This window comes from Lepus europaeus, unplaced genomic scaffold, assembly GCF_033115175.1.
Source record: "Lepus europaeus isolate LE1 unplaced genomic scaffold, mLepTim1.pri SCAFFOLD_3_1, whole genome shotgun sequence".
NCBI classification, from domain to species: domain Eukaryota; kingdom Metazoa; phylum Chordata; class Mammalia; order Lagomorpha; family Leporidae; genus Lepus; species Lepus europaeus.
Window position 1 is genome coordinate 16,696,560 of NW_026909276.1, and position 25,025 is coordinate 16,721,584.

A 25,025-nucleotide genomic window follows, 5' to 3' on the forward strand; every position below is an offset into this window, starting at 1 on the left:
GAGGGACTTGAGTTACAGGCAGGAGGTGGGTACAGTGCGCAGGCGCCGAGTTATCGGAGAAGGGGCTGTTCGGGTCAGGGGGCGGGCGCAGCGGCTGGGAGTGACAGGTGGCTACGCTATTGCCTGGAGGGGCTAGAGTGACAGTTCTGGAGGCGGGCGCTGGGAGTGTGAATGATAGGCGGCTGTGCCATTGGCTGCAGAGATTTGAGTGACAGGTCCAGGGGCTGCGCCGGCGCCCAGAGGAGGCCGCGCCATTGGGTGCAGGTACTTGCTTGACAGAATTAATTTAAATTCTTCCCAAACTATTCAAAGCAATTGAAAGGCTGGCAATCCTCCCAAACTGCTTCTACAAAGTCTGCATTATCCTAATGCTTAACCTGGAAACTATGCAACAAAGAGAACTATAGACCAATTTCTTTAATGAACATAGACACAAAACTCCTCAAAAAATATTAGCCAGTCGAATCCAGCAACACATCACAAAGATAATGCAGCCTGACCCCATGGGATTTGTCACCGGAAGGCAGCAGTAGTTCAATATTCACAAATCAATCAATGTGATAAACCACATTCACAAATAATAAGAATAAAATCATCTGATAATATCAATAGATTCAGAGAAAGCATTTGATAAAACACAACATCTTTTATGATGAAAACTTCAAGGATAATGGGTATAGAAGGAACATTGTTCAGCACAATGAAGGCAACATAACAAACCCACGGCAAGCATCCTACTGAATGAAGAAAAGCTGTCAACACCCACCCCCAGAAATGACATCAGAAAAGGATGTCAAGACTATTTTTTTTTTTTGCAGGCAGAGTTAGACAGTGAGAGAAAGAGACAGAGAAAAAGGTCTTCCTTCTGTTGGTTCACTCCCAAAATGGCTGATACAGCTGGTGCACTGTGCTGATCCGAAGGCAGGAGCCAGGTGCTTCTCCTGGTCTCCCATGCCTGTGCAGGGCCCAAGCACTTGGACCATCCTCCACTGCACTCCCGGGCCACAGCAGAAAGGTGAACTGGAAGAGGAACAACCAGGATAGAACCAGCGTCCCAACTGGGACCATAACCCGGGGTGCAGGTGCTGCAGGTGGAGCATTAGCCTAGTGAGCCACTGTGCTGGCCTTCACTATTGTTATTTAATATAGTTCTGGAGACTTTAATTAGAGCCATCAGGCAAGAAAAATAATCAAAAGGGTAGAAATTAGAAAAGAGGAACTCAAATTATCCTTATTTGCAGATGACATGATGCTACTTAGAAGATTCAAAAATCTTCACTCAGATTATTGGAACTCATAAAAGAGTTGGTAAAGTGGTGCTATATAAAATCAACATGGAAAAATCAAGAGTCTTTGTATGCACAGACAACGCCATGGCTGGAAAAGAACTTGTAAGATCAGTACTATTCACAGTAGCTCCAAAAAGAATCAAATTCATCAAATATCTTGGAATAAAGTTAACCAAAGAATTCAAAGATTACTATGATGAAAATTACAATACACTAAAGAAAGAAATAGAAGAAGATATTAAAAATGGAAAAATCTTCCACATTAATGGATTGGAAGAATCAACATCACCAAAATATCTATACTTACAAAATACATTTAGAGATTCAATATGATATCAATCAAAATTTCAATGACATTCTTTTCAGATCCAGAAAAAAAATGATGCTAGAATTCATATGGAAACACAAGAGGCCCTGGACAGCTAAAGCAATCTTGTACAACAAAAACAAAGCTAGAGGCATCACAATCCTGGATTTCAAGACAAACTACAGGATAATCAAAATAGCCTGGTACTGGCACAAAAACAGATGTATACATTAATGGAACAGAATAGAAACTCCCAAATTCAATCCATGTGTCTACAGAAAGCTGTGATGTTATTATATTTAATAAAATAGCAAAAATCAATCCATGTACAAAGGGACAGTCTCTAACAAATGATGCTGGAAAAACTGGACCTCCAAGTGCAGAAGTAGGAAATTGGACCCCTACTTTACACCCTACACAAAAATCCACTCAAAATGGATAAAGGAATTAAGCCTATGACCCAATTTCATCAAATTATTATTGAACAGTGAGGAAACTCTGCAAGTCATTGGCATAGGCAAAGACTTCTTGGATAGACCCCAGAAGCACAATCAAAGCCAAAATCAACAAATAGGATTAAATCAAGCTCAGAAGCTTCTGCCTTGCAAAGAAAAACTCAGCAAAATAAAGAGGCAATTGACAGAATGGGAGAAAATATTTGCAAACTGTGTAACTGATAAAGGGTTAACATCCAGAATATATAAAAAGCTCAAGGAATTCAACAACAACAAAATAAACAATCCAATAAAGAAATGGGCAAGGAACATACACAGGTGTTTTTCAAGAGAGGAAATTTATATGGGAAACAGACACTTGGAAAAATGCTCAGGTTCACAGCCATCAGGGAAATGCAAATCAAAACCACAATGAGGTTTCGTCTCACTCCAGTTAGAATGGCTCTCATACAGAAAACAATAATCAACAAATGCTGCCAAAGATGTGGCAAAAAAGGTACTCTGATCAACTGCTCATGGGAATGTAAACTGGTGCAACCACTGTGGAAGACAGTATGGAGATAACTCAGAAACCTGAGTATAGACCTTTCATATTATCCTGCCATTCCAAGCCTGGCAATTTAAGCAAACCAAAAGATTAGTACATGAAAGAGATACCTGTACCCCCAAGTTCATTGCAGCTCAATTCACAATAGCTAAGATGTGGAATCAACACAGATGTCCATCAGCTGGGCACTGAATAAAGAAATTATTATATATATGCACTATGGAGTACTACTCAGCTATAAAAGCGAATAAAAAATGAAATTCTTTATTTTGCAACAAGATGATCACCACTATATACCATTATACTTAGTGAAATGTGCAAGTCCTCCACAAAAAAGAAATTCCATATGTTTTCCCTGATCTGATGCAACTAACAGAATACCTAAAATGTAATGTATTCAAGCAATATGGTCATTTGGAGAATGGATGATTGCTTATAGACCTGGTTTCTTCCATTTATGAACAATCTTCAGTTTTGCTTTATTTTGTTTTGTATTCTTTATCTTTACACTACTTGCTGAAATCCTCTAAGAGTAAGGCTAACTATAAGATAACTAAGTGAATTGATAAGAGGTCATCATAAAAATTAAGAATGGGAACCCGGGAAGGGGGGAAGATTTGAATGTGGGTGGGAGGAGGGAAAACCCCACTTTGTTCTAAACCTGCATACATGAAATATTTGAAACTTGTATAATTTAAATTTAAAAAAAGACTCCATATTGATTATGACATCAGGTGGTTGGTTTATGACATAACAATGATTGATTTTCATATCTCAGTTGATTATGCTAACATGAGAGATTTTATGGCATAACAATTGATTATAACATAGCAATGGTAGTTTTATGACAACACAATAGTATTCTGTTTCCAAATGTCAGCAGGTGTACTGTAACCTGTGCCTATCAAAACCTCTATGGACCTATACTACCATGTCTGGATGTCGTCTGTGAAGTGTTTATATACCCAACAAACATTACCCAGATTAACAATTTTTACTATAATTTTATCTGCTTTCTGAGGATCTAGGGGGTTCACCAACAAGTCAGCTGCCAGAGTTTTTGTTTTTGGCAAATCTCCAGTACTGGAGGCTGAAATGGTCCTGCTTCTGTTATGGGATGGACTGCTTTCCTCTTGCTTGGTTAGTGGTGATACCTCTGACAGGACAGAGCTGCAGGCCACAGGTTCTTAGGACCCTGACAACAAGGAAGTAGAAATCTTGGGAAGCTGTGACTCTGGAATTTTATATTCCATTTGGCAACTCACCATTGAACTGTTCATGAGAGCTGCTATATGTGTAATCACTTTCTGCATTTGGCTCATCAGAGTTATACTCATTGGGATTTGGGCAGTCATCTTCATCATCTTCCTCCTCCTCCTGCTGCTGCTCCAGTGAGAAGGGTCCATTCTCTATATGGCTGTTGGTTTTCGGGGATTCTATCCATCTGGGATCTAGGTTTGCAAGTTCCACTTCGACATAGTCTTCATCTTTCTCAATGTTTTCTTTCTCAGCATCTTCTTTCTCACCTTGGTCCTCAGCTTCAAGGCTGTCCTTCACAGTCTCCACCTTGGCAGCCTCCTCCAATCTGGCAGCTTTTAGTTGCACTTCTGGGAAGTATTCACCATCTTGCTCATTGGAAGATACAGCTGAGGTGATGTTTTCTTCTATTATTTTCCTTTCAGCTCCGCACTCCAGTTCTTCTATCTCCTGCAAGCATTTCTCCAATAATTCTGCCTGCCTCTCCTGCTTCTTTTTCAGCTTTTTCTTTTGGTTTTTAGTCATTTTTTCTATAGGTTTCTGCTGTGGAGACATACTGCAGACCCTAAAGTAGGAGGAGCACCTGCTTTCTGCCACTCAGTGGACTTGGCAGCCATTCTTCTCACACAGGAATCATCCACATACATTAGAATGTTTTCTGGATTTATGTCCATGTGAATGATCTTGCATTTACCATGCAGATAATCTAATCCTCAAAGCACCTGTCAAATGATACTCTTCACACAGCATACTGAGAGGTCTTGATAGTTGGACTTGATGACCCACTCAAGGAGATGGTGGCCAAGCACTTCAAATACCAGGAATATATGTGTTCCATTCATGCCTGAAATCTTTTTTTTTTCATTTATTAAACTTTATTTAATGAATATAAATTTCCAAAGTACAGCTTATGGATTCCAATGGCTTCCCCCCTCCCATAACTTCCCTCCCACCTGCAACCCTCCCCTTACCTGCTCCCTCTCCCCTTCCATTCACATCAACATTCATTTTCAATTCTCTTTATATACAGAAGATCAGTTTAGTATATATTAAGTAAAGATTTCAAAAGTTTGCCCACACATAGCAACACAAAGTGAAAAAAATACTGCTGGAATACTAGTTATAGCATTAAATAACAGTGTACAGCACATTAAAGAGAGAGATCCTACATACTTTTTTAAAAAAATTAATTAATTTTCTATGCCATTTCCAATTTAACACCAGGTTTTTTTTTTTCATTTCCAATTATCTTTATATACAGAAGATTGATTCGGTATATAATTAGTAAAGATTTCATTAGTTAGCACCCACACAGAAACACAAAGTTAAAAATACTGTTTCAGTACTAGTTATAGCATCATTTCACATTGGACAACACATTGAGGACAGATCCCACATGGGATGTAAGTACACAGTGACTTCTGTTGCTGACTTAACAATTTGATACTCTTGTTTATGGCATCAGTAATCTCCCTATAGGCCAGAACTCTTTAAGTTATCGATGAGCTGAACCATCATGTCTGTGGGTCACTGGGAATAATTTTTCTTTTTTTGACAGATGCAGTTACACAGAGACAGACAGAGACAGAGAGAAAGGTCTTCCATCCATTGGTTCACCCCACCCCCCAAATGTCTGCTATGGCTTGAACTATGCTGATCTAAAGCCAGGAGCCAGGTGATTCTTCCTGCTCTCCCATGTGGGTGCAGGGCCCAAGCACTTGGGCCATCTTTCACTGCCATCCTGGGCCACAGCAGAGAGCTGAGTGGAAGAGGAGCAACTAGAACCTGGTGCCCATATGGGATGCCGGCAGTGCAGGCAGAGGATTAACCAAGTGAGCCACAGAGCTGGCCCCTGGGAATACTTTCTTGAACACATTTGAGCAATTTTATTTCATTCAAGGCTGTTTCTGTATAATGCTGGGCACTTTTTACAATTTTCATAGTAACAAGTCTTTTCCCCTGCATATCTCAACACAGCCAGACAGTAGAGAAGTGCCTCCATCCAGGCTTCCTAATAACATGACAATGGCCATTAAAGAGGTCTCCAATTTTCACTGGATGATTGGCACCTTTCTTAGTAGTCCCTGGGGTCCTCTTGCTTCTCATCCTCTTTTGCCAGGATCTCTTCCTCTGGCTCTGGTGGTGTGGGGTCTGGCAGATGTGGTGGAGGTGGTGGTGGTGGCAGCTAAGGTAGGAGTAGAGTACTTATTTCTGCGTGTCTCCCAGGTTCAGAGCTTTTGCACATGAAGAATTTCCAATGAAATTTTCAACTCATTTCTTCACCCTCTTGCCAGCATCCTTTAGTGTGATCTTTAGGAAAGAACCTCAGTTGAGGACAGTGAGTTCTGCAAGCACAATGCCTGGAAGATGGAGGGAACACTCGCTTTATTGAAAGAAGTATTTCTCTTCCTGATTTAAGAAAACCATCTTTCTATTTAAGTATGTCTTTCTCTTTGAGGCTAAAAGTTTAGTCCTGAACTCATCCATACTCTGAAGAGACCAGGAGGTATTGAATGCTGGTACCAGGTTACAGCTTTCTCACCCAGCCAGAAAATAAAGCAAGCAGAGTAAGGATACTTGGCTTTGTCAATTTATGGATACCTTGCCAGTAAAATAGGACAAAAGAAATTGAATTTACAGAGTTTAGGCCATTTATTTATTTTTACTTTATTTCTTCTTTATTACTATTTCTTTTCTTAAAAATTGTATTTAAGCTACAAAAGTTTCATGTATTTCATGTATACAGATTTAGGAACATAGTGATAGTTCCTTCACTCCCACTCATGCTCTGTTTTTCCTCCTCCCTCTAACATTTCCAAACTTAATTTTAACAAAGATCTACATTCAGTTTAGTTAATTATTGTAAGGTTAACCCTAAACTAACTAAAGGGTTCACCAAATAGTATGAAGAAAAAAAGCACTTCCTCAACAGAAGAGACAAGGACTGTAAACAATCATCAAATCTGAAAATGTCAATTTAGTCCTATACATTACCATTTAGGTACTCTAGTAGCTACCCTTGATCACAGAATATGATAAATTTCTTTTGGGGGCTGGCTTATTTCACTAAGTATAATGGTTTCCAGTTGGATACATTTTGTTGCAAAAGACAGGATTTCATTTGTTTGCAGCTGATTAGTACTCCCTTAGTGTGTGTGTGTGTGTGAGTATATATATACATATATATATATGTATGCATATATATATGTATGTATATATATATATATATATATATATATATATATATATATATACACTATAATTTCTTTATCCAGTCTTCAGTTTGATGGACATATGTTAGCTATTATGAATTCAGCTGCAATGAACTTTTGGGTAAAGTTAGCTCTTTCAAATTCTGATTTCTTCTGCTTTGGTTAAATTCCCAGGAAGGGGATCGACAGATTCAAATGGTTGCTCTATGTTCAGATTTCTGTAATATCTCTGTACTGTCTTCCACAGTGGCTGCATCAATTTACATCAGCACCAGCAGTGATTTAGGATACCTTTTCCTCACATCCACGGAAGCATTTGTTGTTTATTGATTTCTGTATAAGAGTCAATGTAATTGGGGTGAGGTGAACTGCCTTGTCATTTTGATTTGCAATTCCATAATGGCTAGTGATCCTGAACATTTTTTTTTTCAAACATCTGTTGGCCTTTTGATCTGTTGGCCTTTCACTCTTGAAAAATGCCTGTTCAAGTCCTTTGCCTATTTCATAACTGGATTCTTTGTTTTGTTTTTGTAGAATGTCTTGAGCTCCTTATAGATTCTGGATATTAACCCTTTAACAGAAACATAGTTTACTAATATTTTCTCCCATTCTGTCAGTTGTCTTTTCACTTTGCTCTTTCTTTTGCAGTGCAGAAGCATCTCAGCTTGATGTAATCCCAGTTCTCAATTTCAAATTTGCTGGACTATGCTTCTGGGATCATTTCCAAAAAGTCTTTGCCTATGAAAATGTTGAGCAGAGTTTCTCCAATATTCTCTAGTGATTTGATGGTATTGGGTCATAGATTTAGGTCTTTGGTCCTTTTTCAGTGGATTTTTTACGTAAGGTGTCAGCTAGGGTTAATGTTTCTTTTTTCCGCATGCGGTAATCCAGTTTTCCCAGCCTCATTTGTTGAATAAACTTTGCTTGCTCTAGGGATTGATTTTAGGTCCATTCTCAAATTTAAGTAGGTTATAGATGCATGGACTGGTTTCTGGACTTTCTATTCTGTTCCATTGGTCTACACATCTATGTTTATGCCAGAACCAGGTTGTTTTGAATATAACTTCCCTGAAGCATGTCTTGAAATCTGGTATTGTGAGGCCTCCCATTTTGTTTGTAGCATATTATATTGCTTTAGCTATTCAAGGTCTCTTGTGTTGGTATATGAATTTTAGCATCATTGTTTTCTAGATCTGAAAAGAATGTTATTCGTAAGTTGGTAGGGATCACATGGAATCTGTGAATTGTTTTCAGTAGTATGGACATTTTGATGAAGTGATTCTTCCAATCCATTAATATGGATGATTTTTTTTCCATTAGAGAACTTTGACATCTTTGGCTAAATTTATTATAAGGTATTTCATTCTTTTTGTAGCTATTGTGAATGGGATTGGTTTTAAAAGTTCTCTCTCAGACATGGTATTGTCTGTGTATACAAAGGCTATTGATTTTTGTATGTCCACTTTATATCCTGAAATTTTACATAACTCTTTTTGAGAGTGGGAATTCTTGTCTGGTTGTGAATCTTAGTGGGAACACTCCCAATTTTTCCCCTATTCAATAAGATCCTGGCAGAGTATTTTCCTACACCCAATTTGCTTAAGGGTTTCATCCTTAAAGGGTGTTGTATTTTATTAAATGCTTTCTCTGTACCTATTGAGGTTATCATATGGTTTTTGTTCTTCAGGTTATTAATTTGATGAATCAAATTGATTGGTTTGTGAAATGTTGAACCATCAATGCATACAAAGGATAAATCCCACTTGGTCCAGTGAATCATCTTTTATGTGTGTTATTGGATTCAATTTGCTACTCTGTTGAGAATTTTTGCATCTATGTTCACCAGGGATATGGGTCTCTAGTTCTTTATCTGTGTTGTATCTTTTTCGATTTAGAAATTAAGGTGATTCTGGCTGCATAGAAAGAATGTGGTAAGATTCCATTGCTTTCAGTTGCTTTGAACAGCTTGAGAAGTATTGGAGTTAGTTCTTCTTTAAATGTCTGGTAGAATTCAGCAGTGAAGCCATCTGGTCCTGGGCTTTTATTTTTTGGCAGTGTCTTTATTACTGATTCAGTCTCCATTTTGTTTTTTGGTATGATTAGGTTTTTTTATATCTTCATGACAATTTGGGCAGAATGTATGTGTCCAATAATCTGCTGATTTTGTTCTGAGTTTCCAAATTTGTTGACATACAGCTCTTCGTTTAAATTCCTGATAAATTTTCTGTGGTATGTGTTGTTTCAATTCCTTTTTCATCTCTAAATTTATCAATTTGAGTCTTCTCCCTCTCTTTTTTTTGGTTAGTTTGGTAAAAAGTGCATCACTAATATTTACTGTTTAAAAAAATAAAAGCTCTGTTTCTCCACTGGTCATCAATATTGATTTTTGCTTCAGTTTTGTTGATTTATTCTCTAAATTTTATTATTTATTTAATTCTATTAATTTGAGTTGTTTTTTATTTTTTATTTATTTTTAATTTTTTTAAACTTTTATTTAATGAATATAAGTTTCCAAAGTACAGCTTATGGATTACAATGAATCCCCCCCCCATAAATTCCTTCCTATCCGCAATGGTCCCCTTTCCCGCTCTCTCTCCCCTTCCATTCACATCAACATTCATTTTCAATTCTCTTTATATACAGAAGATCAGTTTAGTATATATTAACAAAACATTTCAACAGTTTGCACCCACATAGCAACACAAAGTGAAAAATACTGTTGGAGTACTAGTTATAGCAACCTACCTAGATTGAACCAGGAAGACTTAGAAAACCTAAGCAGACCCATAACTGAGGCAGAAATTGAAACAGTAATAAAGGCCCTCCCAACAAAGAAAAGCCCAGGACCAGATGGATTCACTGCTGAATTCTACCAGATGTTTAAAGAAGAACTAACCCCAATTCTTCCCAAACTATTCAGAACAATCGAAAAATAGGGAATCCTCCCAAATTCTTTCTATGAAGCCAGCATCACCTTAATTCCTAAGCCGGAGAAAGATGCAGCATTGAAAGTGAATTACAGACCAATATCCCTGATGAACATAGATGCAAAAATACTCAATAAAATTCTGGCCAATAGAATGCAACAACACATCAGAAAGATCATCCACCCAGACCAAGTGGGATTTATCCCTGGTATGCAGGGATGGTTCAACGTTTGCAAAACAATCAACGTAATACACTACATTAACAGACTGCAGAAGAAAAACCATATGATTCTCTCAATAGACACAGAGAAAGCATTTGATAAAATACAACACCCTTTCATGAGGAAAATTCTAAGCAAACAGGGTATGAAGGAACATTCCTCAATACAATCAAAGCAATATATGAAAAACCCACGGCCAACATCCTATTGAATGGGGAAAAGTTGGAAGCATTTCCGCTGAGATCTGGTACCAGACAGGGAAGCCCACTCTCACCACTGCTATTCAATATAGTTCCGGAAGTTTTAGCCAGAGCTATTAGGCAAGAAAAAGAAATTAAAGGGATACAAATTGGGAAGGAAGAATTCAACCTATCCCTCTTTGCAGACGATATGATTCTTTAGGGGACCCAAAGAACTCTACTAAGAGACTATTGGAACTCATCGAAGAGTTTGGCAAAGTAGCAGGATATAAAATCAATGCACAAAAATCAACAGCCTTTGTATACACAGGCAAGGCCACGGCTGAGGAAGAACTTCTAAGATCAATCCCATTCACAATAGCTACAAAAACAATCAAATACCTTGGAATAAACTTAACCAAGGATGTTAAAGATCTCTATGATGAAAATTACAAAACCTTAAAGAAAGAAATAGAAGAGGATACCAAAAAAAATTGAAAAATCTTCCATGCTCATGGATTGGAAGAATCAATATCATCAAAATGTCTATTCTCCCAAAAGCAATTTATACATTCAATGCAATACCAATCAAGATACCAAAGACCTTCTTCTCAGATCTGGAAAAAATGATGCTGAAATTCATATGGAGACACAGGAGACCACAAATAGCTAAAGCAATCTTGTACAACAAATACAATGCTGGAGGCATCACGATACCAGATTTCAGGACATACTACAGGGCAGTAGTTATTAAAACAGCATGGTACTTGTACAGAAACAGATGGATAGACCAATGGAACAGAATAGAAACACAAGAAATTAATCCAAACATCTACAGCCAACTTATATTTGCTCAAGGATCCAAAACCAATCCCTGAGTAAGGACAGTCTATTCAATAAATGATGCTGGGAAAACTGGATTTCCACATGCAGAATCATTAAGCAAGACCCCTACCATTCACCTTACACAAAAAATTCACTCAACATGGATTAAAGACTTAAATCTATGACCTGAAACCATCAAATTATTAGAGAGCATTGGAGAAACCCTGCAAGATATAGGTACTGGCAAGACTTCTTAGAAAAGACCCCAGAAGCACAGGCAGTCAAAGCCAAAATTAACATTTGGGATTGAATCAAATTGAGAAGTTTCTGTACTTCAAAAGAAACAGTCAGGGAAGTGAATAGGCAACTGACAGAATAGGAAAAATATTTGCAAACTATGCAACAGATAAAAGGGTTGATAACCAGAATCTACAAAGAATTCAAGAAACTCCACAACATCAAAACAAACAACACACTTAAGAGATGCGCCAAGGACCTCAAGAGACATTTCTCAAAAGAGGAAATCCAAATGGCCAACAGACACATGAAAAAATGTTCAATATCACTAGCAATCAGAGAAATGCAAATCAAAACCACAATGAGGTTACAGCTCACCCTGGTGAGAATGGCTCACATTTAGAAATCTACCAACAATAGATGCTGGGGAGGCTGTGGGGAAAAAGGGACACTAACCCACTGTTGGTGGGAATGCAAACTGGTTAAGCCACTATGGAAGTCAGTCTGGAGATTCCTCAGAAACCTGAATATAACCCTACCATACAACCCAGTCCCATAATTTCTTTATCCAGTCTACTGTTGATGGGCATTTGGGTTGGTTCCAGGTCTTAGCTATTGTGAATTGAGCTGCAATAAACATTAATGTGCAGTCAGCTTTTTTGTTTGCCAATTTAATTTCTTTTGGGTAAATTCCAAGGAGTGGGATGGCTGGGTTGTATGGTAGGGTTATATTCAGGTTTCTGAGGGATCTCCAGACTGACTTCCATAGTGGCTCTACCAGTTTGCATTCCCAGCAACAGTGGGTTAGTGTCCCTTTTTTCCCTACATTCTTGCCAGCATCTGTTGTTTGTAGATTTTTGCAGGCCAGGGCTTTAACTTGCTGTCCACAGAGCTGGCCCCTCATACATAGAGTTTTAGCTTCTCTTCCTGCCTACCTTTGGCACCTTGTTCCCCCACAACCATAACAGCATGAAGTGAATCATATTGTTTCTCTCAGGCTAAGTCCTTTGGGAATGTTTCCTGACTCTGAGAGTAATATCCAGATACAGCTGTACAGTGCTAGCTTACTTGATTCCCTTTGGTTGAGTCCCACCTAAGACAGCCTCGACTTAACAGTGTACCTTGTGCATGTCTTTTCTTCCTGCCCTGTCCTTGAGTCTTCAGCTGCAGTCATCCTGAGAGGCCTTCAAGGTGATCTAGTGTTTAGAAGCATAAATGCTGACGTTATAGGAGAAATCTGGGTTCCTGCCTCTGAAGCTGCATGAACTTGGGCAACCTCTTTCTCTTCTCTGTAAAATAGGGGTGGTGGTAGTAATAATGATAATTATAATAAATTCCCCATGAATACTGTTTATTCTTGCAAGATAATAAAAATACCCCCTCATTTCCCAAATAATGGTGGTACTTATGGTGGTGCTAATTATCTGCCCAACTTCTAGAAAGTTTGCTCTTTAAGTGATTAATCTTTTCAATGATCTTCACGCAAATTTGTGTTTCTAGAATATCTTTTTGGAAGTCCTCTTAACTTCTGAAAACATGTGACCATAGGGAGGTGTCAAGAGTTTTACTTTTTCTCCTTCATACAGAGTGCTTAAAATCTGGCACTGATATACACAACTAGTATGTGCCAACAGGAATAGACAGAATGGAAGAGATTGGAGATTAAAAACAACTCAGCTTCCTGGTACAGCAGGCTTCCACAAAATTGTGACCTGTTTGCTTGTTGGCCCCTGACAGGTAGGTAGATGTGTGGAGAGTAAAGAGGAAACAGAATCTTGCAATGTCTTTTTTTAAGTACTAATTCCAGCACCAAACTTTGACTAAAACTTAAGTTACTGTAGTTGATTTTTATCATTGCAACAGTGAGAATAGGCTGTCAGAAAAAACTGCAACAAGCCATTGTCCCATCTTATAGAGGAGGAATTTCAGGCACTGAGAGGCTAATTTGCTCAAGTCAAAGAAAATAATTCATGGGGTGAGATATGCAGCCAGCCTGATTCCTCCTTAGTCTACACTTCAGACCACATTTTATTACAGTTTCAAAACAGTTAATGGAAAATGTGCATTATAAAAAAAACTCATGAATTTCAAAAATGTTTGAACCAAAATAAATGTATCCTGAATCCAATTTCCACAAATGTTCTGAAGTCTCTTAGGTATAAATGTGGTTCTCTGCAGCTTATTGACCATTTGACTACATTCATTTAATGGAGACCAAGGCAGAGAAGCTGCTGCCTGGGAAGAGACCAGTTCCAAAGGAAGGGATGCCAGCAGCACTAGCACTGTGGCCATGGGAGGAGAGAGGGCCAACAAGGATCCCATTCCTCACCCATTCCACCTGCTCCCACCTCTCCTCAGGATGGAAGCAAGAGGTATGCTTGATGAGGTTGTGATAAGAGACAAGGAAAATGGGAAAAAAGAATTTGAAATCAACTCCTATCTTTTGAACCTTAATGCAATTTCTCACTTTAAGAGTTATGGTTGACTTTTTTTTACAAGGTCTTAATTATTTTCTACTCTTTGAACAATTTGTTTTTCTCCATGATGATGGGTACTGCCTGTGTAAGTTTTAATCTTGCTCACAATAAATGTCTTGGGCATCTTTCCAGGCCTTTTGATTCTTGGCCTTCTCATTTCTGTGCACATGCAGATTATCAGAGAGACAGAGCTTGGATGGAAGTTGATGGGACACTAACACCCATCTGCTACCTTCCATTTCTCCACTAGGAGGACTTCACCCAGAGGGAGCTCAGGCTTGCATAGGGTGTCAGAGCATGAGGTGTCTAGACCCTCCCCTTACAGGTTCAGACAACATTGCCATTCCTTCTTGCTCTGCTCCTTCAGCAACTAGAGACTGAGCAACACTCTTGTAGGACCAATGCAGACTGGACTCCTGTAGGTGTTAATGGATGACCAGTCTTGAATGGTCAGGAATGTCAGGGCATTTCAAGGACTTATAATGACCAAAGCAGATGTTCTGATTGAAATTTTTTCAAAGGAGAACTCCATAAGAGGTTACAGGATAGTTAACATGATTAGGAGAAAGATTTAAAGGAAATGGGACTGCTGATAAAGGACATGGTGTAATGCCACCACAACCCCCTCCCACTGCTGAAAACTTATGGAAGATTGAAGAAACCCCCACAGGAGAAGCTTAATATTGATATGTGTTTATATACAGCTGTGGGGGAACAGTTTTAATAGACCATACAGGGTGTTTCTTAGGGAGTAACAGCTTTTGATGAGGAAAGAATGGGAAATTGTATCGGGGATAGATATTTTAGTTGCAATAGAATATCAATTATTGAACAATTGTTGTGAATTTAAAATGGTGCAACTGCTGTGGAAAACAATATAGCAGTTTAGCCAAAAATTAAAAATAAAATTGACATATTATTCAACATACTGGATACATGGGTATTTCTTTGTTCATGGAAAATGGAATTAAAATATGAGTTCAGGTCCATGGAAAAATATTTGAAATCCATGCAAATGAAATATCATCAAAAATTTCATGAAATTGTGTATTAAAAAATCTTTGCATAGATTTCAAAATTTTTGCACCAAAATCAACTTATCTTTTAGTTCAGCTTCTCAACAGGTATCTTGAAGTATCCTCATATACCATAAAGGATGGAAAGCAGGGACTCAAAACAAATATGTATATGTCTATGTGCATAGTATCATTATTCACATTAATCAAAAGGTGGAATCAAACTAATATCCTATCAGAAGCTTCATGAATGGACAAGATGTGGTGAGTCAACAAAATAGAATATTAATCGGCCTTAGAATGAAAAGAAATTCTGACACTTGTTTCATTTGGAGTGAACTTGAAAGCTTGCTAAGTGAAGTAAGATGATCATAGAAAGAAGAACATTGTTTGACTTCTATGACATCACTAAAGTGGTTAAATTCGTAAAGACAGAAAGCAGCCTGGGGTGGGAAAAGTCACCAGAGACTGGAGTGCACAGAGGAATGGGGAGTTAACATTCATTGAGTACAGAATTTTAATTGAAGGTGAGGAAAAATATTCTGGAGTTGGATAAAGGTGATGGTTGTGTAACAATATGAGTGTACTTAATGCCCCTGAAGTGCATACTTAAAAATGGCTAAAATGATAAATTGTATCATGTGTATTTTATAATTGTTTAAAAGAGAGAAAGAAGGAAAACTCTCAGCAAATTTGTTGAAAAGGGAAACAAATATTTGTCTCACAACTATGGAGTCCATATGTGGATCTACCTGCAGAAGCAGCATGATCCAGGGCAAAAAAGCAAAATACTGGATCTATGTCTTGACCTTGCATCACCTAAAGCACCTTTGGATAACAGACAGCCTCCAATATCATCAGACATACACCACTGCCACACTCAAGTAAGTAAGAAAGATTCGTTATTTGTGTGGGCTCAAACAGGGTGCTAAAACACCCCTGTCCATTTCTTGAAGCACCAATAGTCCTTATCACACAATTACAGAAATCAGCCACTGTGGCCAGAGTATAGAATGCAGTGATAGGCTCAGGCTAAGGCTCTGTGCTCCAACCCTGAAATGAAAGAATCAGCCACATTTATTATAGAGACTAGGAGACTGTGTGATGGTGTCCCTGATAGAGGTGTAGTTTATTTCCTAGTGCGTTGTTGTTCAGTCATTGGGCTTAATGTGGGATGAAAGATGACCATAGTCAGGGCCTCAGCCATCCCTGGAGAAACATTATCTGCAGAATGACAAACATATCTTACTTCATAAACTTCAGGGGCAGGCATTTGGCATGTTGGTTAAGATGCTGATTGAGATGCCCACATGCCATACCAGAGTGTCTAGGGTCAAGTACTGAGTGTCCTGATTCCATCTTCCTGCTATTACACACCATGAGAAGCAGCAGAGATTATGGTACAGTTGGCTGGGAGACCTGAGTTGAGTTTCTCACTTCTGCTTGCAGATTGGCTCAGTTCCAGATGTTCTGGGCATTTGAAGAATGAACCAACATTTAAAGATGAGTTTCTCTCTCTCTCTCCCACCTCCCTCTCATTACCTTTCAAATAAATTATTTTTAAACCATTGAAAAATGGAACGAAAGGATTGGCTCATTTTGGTGCCAAAAAATTAAAATCCAGAGAAACAAGGAGTTCTTCAAAAGTTTATGGAAATATTATGAATATCATACAGAGTTTTTAATATTTTGCAGCAAATAGACTTATCCTTTATTTCTATTTTTTCATTAAGCTTCAAACTACCCTTGTGTATATAACATAAAATGATAAATGTGAAAGACTTAGGTAGAATGAACACCGTATTTAGTCTGTTCCACAGCAATTGGGAGCTGCTTCCTCATTTATCCTTGCAATTTCTCTGACAGCACAGTATGCCTGTGGATCTGAGTAAATTACTTTTTTTTTGACAGGCAGAGTGGATAGTGAGAGAGAGAGAGACAGAGAGAAAGGTCTTCCGTTTTGCCGTTGGTTCACCCTCCAATGGCCGCTGCGGCCAGCACATCTTGCTGATCTGAAGCCAGGAGCCAGGATTCCTCCACTACCTCCAATTTCTTATTGCAGGAGTAGTCAGGAGGTAGAAAGAGCAAAAAGAAAAAAAAATAAGGTGTACAATCAATTTCTAAACAGTAAATTGTCAACATACTGATGATATTTACATGAAGATAGTCCATAAGGTCTAAAAACAAATACAACTGATGAATGAATTTAACTTGATTGCTGAAAGATCAATATATAAAGTCCAATAGATTACCAAGAACCAGCAAGAAACAAATAGAAAACATGAAAGGATAATAAGCAGACTAGAAAAAACTATCACCATGAGAAAAGAGAAATAATAGGATTAAATTATGTGATATCTTTAAATATTCTTCAAATCAACATTGTAAACTAACACAAATGACCCAACAGAAAAATGAGCAGAAACATGAGGAAAAAGAAAGGCCCAGACGCTTACAAATAGAACTGTAACTCACTGAAGCAGGTTACCGCAACTTCCAAGCAGAACCCACCAGGGAGAAAGGCCACACAGGGTAATACCAGCAGGTGGCAGAAGCATGGAAGGGAGAGGCCCTCCTGCTGTGGGGAGGTGGAGCCCAGGAGAAGGCAGTTTCCTACCTGAACCCAGGCTTTGCCTGTCACTATTCCCATCCAGCACCACCTGAATTTAGGAGCCCATGCTATGGAGGATGCTGATTGGCTGCATCTTTTGTGATGTTTTGTGTGCTCATGACCATGCACGCTGCCCAATCAGGCATGGTGATGCCATGCCATGCAATCACTCAGGGTCTGGATGTCACTTCATCTTAGAGTTCTGCAGGGAAGCATGGTTGTAGGTGCTGCCTGTGCTGCCTGGAGGCTTGCAAGGCAAGTCTGGCTCTGCTGCTCTCCATCTTCAGTCACCAGGGGACACTAGACACCTAGGAAGCCCAAAAGCCTAACTTGGTGAGTGTGTGGGCCAGGGTGTCTGGAGAGGGGAAAGGTAGAGCCTGTGGAAACTGATGTAGAGCCAGGAGGACACGGGCCTCCCAGAAATCATCTCTGGAATCTCTGGGCACCATATTGGTGCTGGCACAGAGCTATCTTCAGTCCCCTCAGACCCATGGGTTGGGGACAGGATTAGCACCTGGGACCCCAATGTCCTGGCCCTTCTCTGCTCAGCTGTGTGGTGTCTGCCCCACATCATTCTCAATGGTGCAGTGTTGACAGGGTGGTCATAAGGGAGAATGTGGGGTCTGTGTATGGGGTTCATGCAGGATGGGTGCTGCTGTCATTTATGCAGTCCTCGGTTCTCCCTTCCTTCCTGTGATGACTTGATTTCTTTCAGTTTTCTAAACATGTGGGCTGCAGGATCTTTTCCAGGACTCTGCCTTGGTATAGCTGTTATTAGGGTGCCTCACTTCATTTTATGTTTCCAGTAACACAGTAACATAGATTGGATAAGGTAAAAACACAAGTTGTATTTTGCTTGGGGCTTTTACCCAGGTTTTAAAGGGGCAGAAAGACACTGTAATTTGGTACTTGGGTATCATCTTAGCCCTTACACTTTGTCCATCTGTATTTGCACTTTCAAAAAAGAAATTTTGGCTAACAAATTTATGAATATTTTAAAAATTGTTTCTGTTCCAAGAAAGCTTTCCCAATCACGAAGATATGTCTAGTTTACTCAGTTATTTTGAATTTATATTTTAATATAGGAGCCTGTTTCTTTTTGCATATTTAATTTTTTCAAGATTGTTAGCATATGAGTGACAAAATTTGTGTATATTCAAGGTATGTAACCTGATGTTTTGATATGTGAGGGGACTTTCAAAAGTTAAGGAAACTTCATGTCACATGTGACTTGCTCAGGTGTTACACTCAGGTGCACCTCTGTGTTGCCAACTGTCACAAGAAGAAAGGCAGCCACATCAACCACTTCTACCCTAGGGTTCTGCACCTTGGTGTAGTGACTTAATCTGCCTCCTATGACACCAGTACCCCATATGGGCACCATTTTGAGGTTCAACACCTCCATTTCAGATCCAGTTCCCTGCTATTGTGCTTAGGATTGCAGTGGAATATGACTCAAGTGCTTAAGCCCCTGCATGTATGTGGGAGAACCAGAGGGAGATCCTGGCTCCTGGCTTCAGCCTGACCCAACTCCAACAATTGTGGACATTTGAGGATTGAATGATAGATGGACAATGTCTCTCTGCCTCTATATCTCTTTCTTCCTACTTTTGACACTGGCTTTCAAATTAAAGAACCATTAAAATGTTTAAAAATTAACAAAAATCCTTCCTCCCCAAGAAGGTCAAATAAGGTTCTACCTATAAAGGGATGGCCCCTGCCAAACCCCTTGGCCTTATGGCCTCAATAAATTTCTCATTTGTTGATAAAAGTATAGAATGAATGCTATGTCTGCATAACATTTATTTTCACATGGGCAGAGTAACTTTCAAAGCCAAAGTATAAAGTGAGTGTTCATGCTATGGAATAAATATTTTAAATAATGCACAGTATTTAGATTATTTCAGAAAACTGAGTAACACAACATGAAAAGTAACTGAGTGGCAAGCTGAAATAGGAGTATTTGGTGTTAAAAGATATTTCTTTTTTTTTTTTTTTTTTTTTTTGACAGGCAGAGTGGACAGAGAGAGAGAGACAGAGAGAAAGGTCTTCCTTTGCCGTTGGTTCACCCTCCAATGGCCGCCGCGGTAGCGCGCTGCGGCCGGCGCACCACGCTGATCCGATGGCAGGAGCCAGGTGCTTCTCCTGGTCTCCCATGGGGTGCAGGACCCAAGCACTTGGGCCATCCTCCACTGCACTCCCTGGCCACAGCAGAGAGCTGGCCTGGAAGAGGGGCAACCGGGACAGGATCGGTGCCCCGACCGGGTCTAGAACCCGGTGTGCCGGCGCCGCAAGGCGGAGGATTAGCCTAGTGAGCCGCGGCGCCGGCCTAAAAGATATTTCTTAACACTTAATGAAATATAGGGACCTGCGCTGTGGTGCAGCAGTTAAAGCCCTGGCCTGCAGAACCAGCTTGTTGGAGTGCTAGTTGCTCTACTTAAATCCAGGGTTATATATTTTCTGCCCTTTCAGAATTTTATGTTTCTAGTAATTTACATTTTATTTTACAAAATACCAATCCACAATGTGGTGGGGAAAATGCTTGTCCTTTCCTACAGGTAGTTTGAACAGCACTGCTCTAGCAACAATCTAGAATACATTATTAAAAATTTATTTTCATTATACTGAGTACAAATATTTAAATAATTGAATAATAAAATCATTGTAAAGATTTATTTATTTATTTGAAGGATGTTTACAGAGAAGGAGGGAGGGAGAGAAATTGAGAGAGAGAGAGACAGAGAAAGAGAAAGAGAAAGAGAAAGAGAAAGAGGTCTTCTATCCACTGGTTCACTCTGCAGATGGCCAAAACAACTGGAGATGTGCCGATCTGAAGCCAGGAGCCAGGAGTTTCTTCCAGGTCTCTCACAGGTATTCAGGTTTCTGAACACTTGGGCAACCTTCTAATGCTTTGCCAGGCCATAGCAGAGAGCTGGATCAGAAGTGGAGCAGCAGGGACTTGAACTGGTGCCAATATAAAATGCCAGTACTGCAGGCGGTGACTTTACCCACTATGCCACAGCACCAGTTCCATAAACACATTCCTTTTTTTTAAGATTTGTTTATTTTTTATTTGAAAAGCAGAGCTATAGAGAGCAGAGGTGGAGGGGAGAGCTTCCACCCACTGGTTTTAAATAATTCAGATCCAGAACCACATAACCTTAATTAATAATGAAAATTTTTAATTTAATTCACATTATATACTCTGAAAGCTATGTGCATCTACTAGACATTTTTTCCTAAGTAAAGTTTTAATATTTGCTATCTTACTCTAATAACAATTTATAAAACATTCATGTAGATTACCTGCTGGAAATGAAATAATTTAGGAAATAACCTGAAATAGGAAACAGCAAATTTTGAAATCCTGGAAATGATTGTACCTTTCGCTTTAATTCATCACATTGACTAACGTTTATACTGCACACATTTTAAATGCATAATCAAATAGTCCCATAATAAACATTACTTTCTTTATAATGGAAAGAGGATATAAAATAGGTTGAGCAATCAGTATTTGAAAGATTTTGCTTCAATTTCAGGAATAAAATTTAGATATAACTTACTACAGTGCTTAAAATAATTTATTTAGTAATTAGTTTTCTTTCAGATTTATTTATTTATTCAAAAGGCAGAATCACAGAGTTACAGAGTGGCAGAGAGTGAGAGAGAAGTCTATCATTGACTAGTTCACTCCCCAAATGCCCCCCTTGGCTGGAGCTAGGCCAATCTGAAACCGGGAGCTTCCTCCAGGTCTCCCACAGGGGTTCAGAGGCTGAAGGATTTGAGCCATCTTACGCTGCTTTCCCAGGCCATAGCAAAGAGTTGTATTGAAAGAGCAGCAGCCAAGCTGGCGCCGCGGCTCACTAGGCTAATCCTCCACCTTGCGGCGCCGGCACACCGGGTTCTAGTCCCGGTCGGGGCACTGATCCTGTCCCGGTTGCCCCTCTTCCAGGCCAGTTCTCTGCTGTGGCCAGGGAGTGCAGTGGAGGATGGCCCAAGTGCTTCAGCCCTGCACCCCATGGGAGACCAGGAGAAGCACCTGGCTCCTGCCATTGGATCAGCGTGGTGCGCCAGCTGCAGCACGCTACCGTGGTGGCCATTGGAGGGTGAACCAACGGCAAAAGGAAGACCTTTCTCTCTGTCTCTCTCTCACTGTCCACTCTGCCTGTCAAAAAAAAAAAAAAAAAAGAGCAGCAGCCGAGACTCAAACTTCTGCCCATATGGGATGCTGGCACCTCAGGAGGCAGTTTTACCTGCTACATCACAGTGCCAGCCCTGTAATTAGTTATTTTTTAAACTTTTATTTAGTGAATATAAATTTCCAAAGTATAGTTTATGGATTACAATGGCCTTTCCCCCCCATAACTTCCCTCCCACTTGCATCCCTCCCATCTCCCACTCCCTCTCCCATTCCATTTACATCAAGATTCATTTTCAATTATCTTTATAAACAGAAGATCGATTCAGTATATACTAAGTTAAGATTTCATCAGTTTGCACCCACACAGAAACACAAAGTGTAAAATACTGTTTCAGTACTAGTTATAGCATTACTTCACATTGGACAACACATTAAGGACAGATTCCACATGAGACGTAAGTACACAGTGATTCTGTTGTTGACTTAACAATTTGACACTCTTGTATATGGCGTCAGTAATCTCCCTAGGCTCTAGTCATGAGTTGCCAAGGCTATGGAAGCCTTTTGAGTTTGCTGACTTCGATCCTATTCAGACAGGGTCATAGTCAAAGTGGAAGTTCTCTCCTCCCTTCAGAGAAAGGTATCTCCTTCTTTGATGGCCCCGTTCTTTCCACTGGGATCTCATTTGCAGAGATCTTTCATTTAGGTGTTTTTTTTTTTTTTGCCAGAATGTCTTGGCTTCCCATGCCTGAAATACTCTCATGGGCTCTTCAGCCAGATCTGAATGCCTTAAGGGCTGATTCTGAGGCCAGAGTGCTGTTCAGGACATCTGCCATTCTATGAGTCTGCTGTGTATCCCTCTTCCCATGTTGAATCGTTCGCTCCCTTTTTGATTCTATCAGTTAGTATTAGCAGACACTTGTCTTGTTTGTGTGATCCCTTTGTTTCTTAGACCTATCCAGGCCATCGAATGTGAACTGAAATTGATCACTTGGACTAGTGAGATGGCATTGGAACATGCAACCTGGATGGGATTGTATTTGAATCCCCTGGCACACTTCTAACTCCACCATTTGGGGCAAACAAACAACCCACTTAAGAGATGCGCCAAGGACCTCAAGAGACATTTCTCAAAAGAGGAAATCCAAATGGCCAACAGACACATGAAAAAATGTTCAAGATCACTAGCCATCAGGGAAATGCAAATCAAAACCACAATGAGGTTTCACCTCACCCCAGTTAGAATGGCTCACATTCAAAAATCTACCAACAATAGATGCTGGATAGGAGGTGGGGAAAAGGGGACACTAACCCACTGTTGGTGGGAATGCAAACTGGTTAACCCCTTATGGAAGTCTGTCTGGAGATTCCTCAGAAACCTGAACATAACCCTACCATACAACCCAGCCATCCCACTCCTTATGATTTACCCAAAGGAAATTAAATTGGCAAACAAAAAAGTCATCTGCATATTAATGTTTACTGCAGCTCAATTCACAATAGTTAAGACCTGGAACCAACCCAAATGCCCATCAACAGTAGACTGGATAAAGAAATTATGGGACATGTACTCCATAGAATACTCTACAGCAGTCAAAAACAATGAAACCAGGTCATTTGTAACAAGATGGAGGAATCTGGAAAACATTATGCTGAGTGAAATAAGCCAGTCCCAAAGGGGCAAATATCATATGTTCTCCCTGATCAGTGACAACTGAGCACCAAAGGGGAAACCTGTTGAAGTGAAATGGACACTATGAGAAACAGTTACTTTATCAGCCCTTGTCCTGACTGTTGATGTACAATGTAATACTTTATCACTTTTAGTATTTTTTTTTTGTTCTAGCACTATGGGTTGAACTCTGTAATTAACACACAATTATTCTTAGGTATTTAAATTTAATTAAAAAGTGATCCCTGTTAAACATAAGAGTGGGAATAAGAGAGGGAAGAGATGTACAATTTGGGACATGCTCAATAAGACTTGCCCCAAATGTAGTTCGTTATTTTAAAGTTAAGAGTGCACAGCAAAGGGACTCAATTGTGGCATACTGTGTTAAGCTGTGAACTGCCACACTGTTATCACTTTTGGGCATTGATTCTTGTCCAAGCTGTTCCACTTCTGATCCAGATACCTGCTAATGTTTTGGGAAAAGCAGGGAAATACGGCTAAGTTTTGGGGCCTCAACCACAAATGTGGGAGACTCAGATGAACTTCCTGGCTCCTGGCTTTGGTCTGGCTCAGCCCTGGCCATTGTGACCATCTAGGAAATGAACCAGTGGATGGAACATCTCTGTCTCTGTCACTCTGTTTCCCTCTGTAACTCTGATTTTCAAGTAAATAAATACACATTTTTTTTTAAATTTTTTTTTATTTTTTTATTTATTTATTTTTTTTTTATTTTATTGACAAGCAGAGTGGACAGTGAGAGAGAGACAGAGAGAAAGGTCTTCCTTTTGCCGTTGGTTCACCCTCCAATGGCCGCCGCGGTAGCGCGCTGCGGCCGGCGCACCGCGCTGTTCCGATGGCAGGAGCCAGGTGCTTATCCTGGTCTCCCATGGGGTGCAGAGCCCAAACACTTGGGCCATCCTCCACTGCACTCCCTGGCCACAGCAGAGAGCTGGCCTGGAAGAGGGGCAACCGGGACAGGATCGGTGCCCCGACCGGGACTAGAACCCGGTGTGCCGGCGCCGCAAGGCGGAGGATTAGCCTGTTGAGCCACGGCGCCGGCCAAATACACATTTTTAAAATGTAGATAGTAAGAGTGTTTTCCTACATTCTCTACACTCCCCCATCAGTTGTCAATGCCATGTTGCTAGTGGCCTGTCAGGTGGTTACACAATCATTTTTCTATCCATCCTCCCATTCATACATGTCCAGTGTTCTCTCGATTCTCCCGAATAATAGACATGCCTGCAATTTCTGGATACTGTGAAAAAATAATGGAGGCTGGTGCCGTGGCTTAACAGGCTAATCCTCTGCCTTGCAGTACCGGCACACCAGGTTCTAGTCCCAGTTGAGGCACCAGATTCTATCCCGGTTGCCCCTCTTCCAGGCCAGCTCTCTGCTATGGCCCGGGAAGGCAGTGTAGGATGGCCCAAGTCCTTGGGCCCTGCACCCGCATGGGAGACAAGGAGAAGTACCTGGCTCCTGGCTTCGGATCAGTGAGATGTGCCGGCCTCAGCAGCCATTGGAGGGTGAACCAATGGCAAAAAGGAAGATCTTTCTCTCTGTCTCTCTCTCTCTCTCATTATCCACTCTGCCTGTCAAAAAAAAAAAAAAACTCATGCTGAGGGAAAAATTACCCTCTAGGGTAATCT

At 40.0% G+C, this 25,025-nt stretch overlaps 1 pseudogene; it reads right to left on the reverse strand.

Moving 5' to 3' along the window:
* Positions 1-3,440: 3,440 nt before the first annotated feature.
* On the reverse strand, positions 3,441-24,616 carry LOC133755257 (SRSF protein kinase 2-like; annotated as a pseudogene).
* Positions 24,617-25,025: the final 409 nt, after the last annotated feature.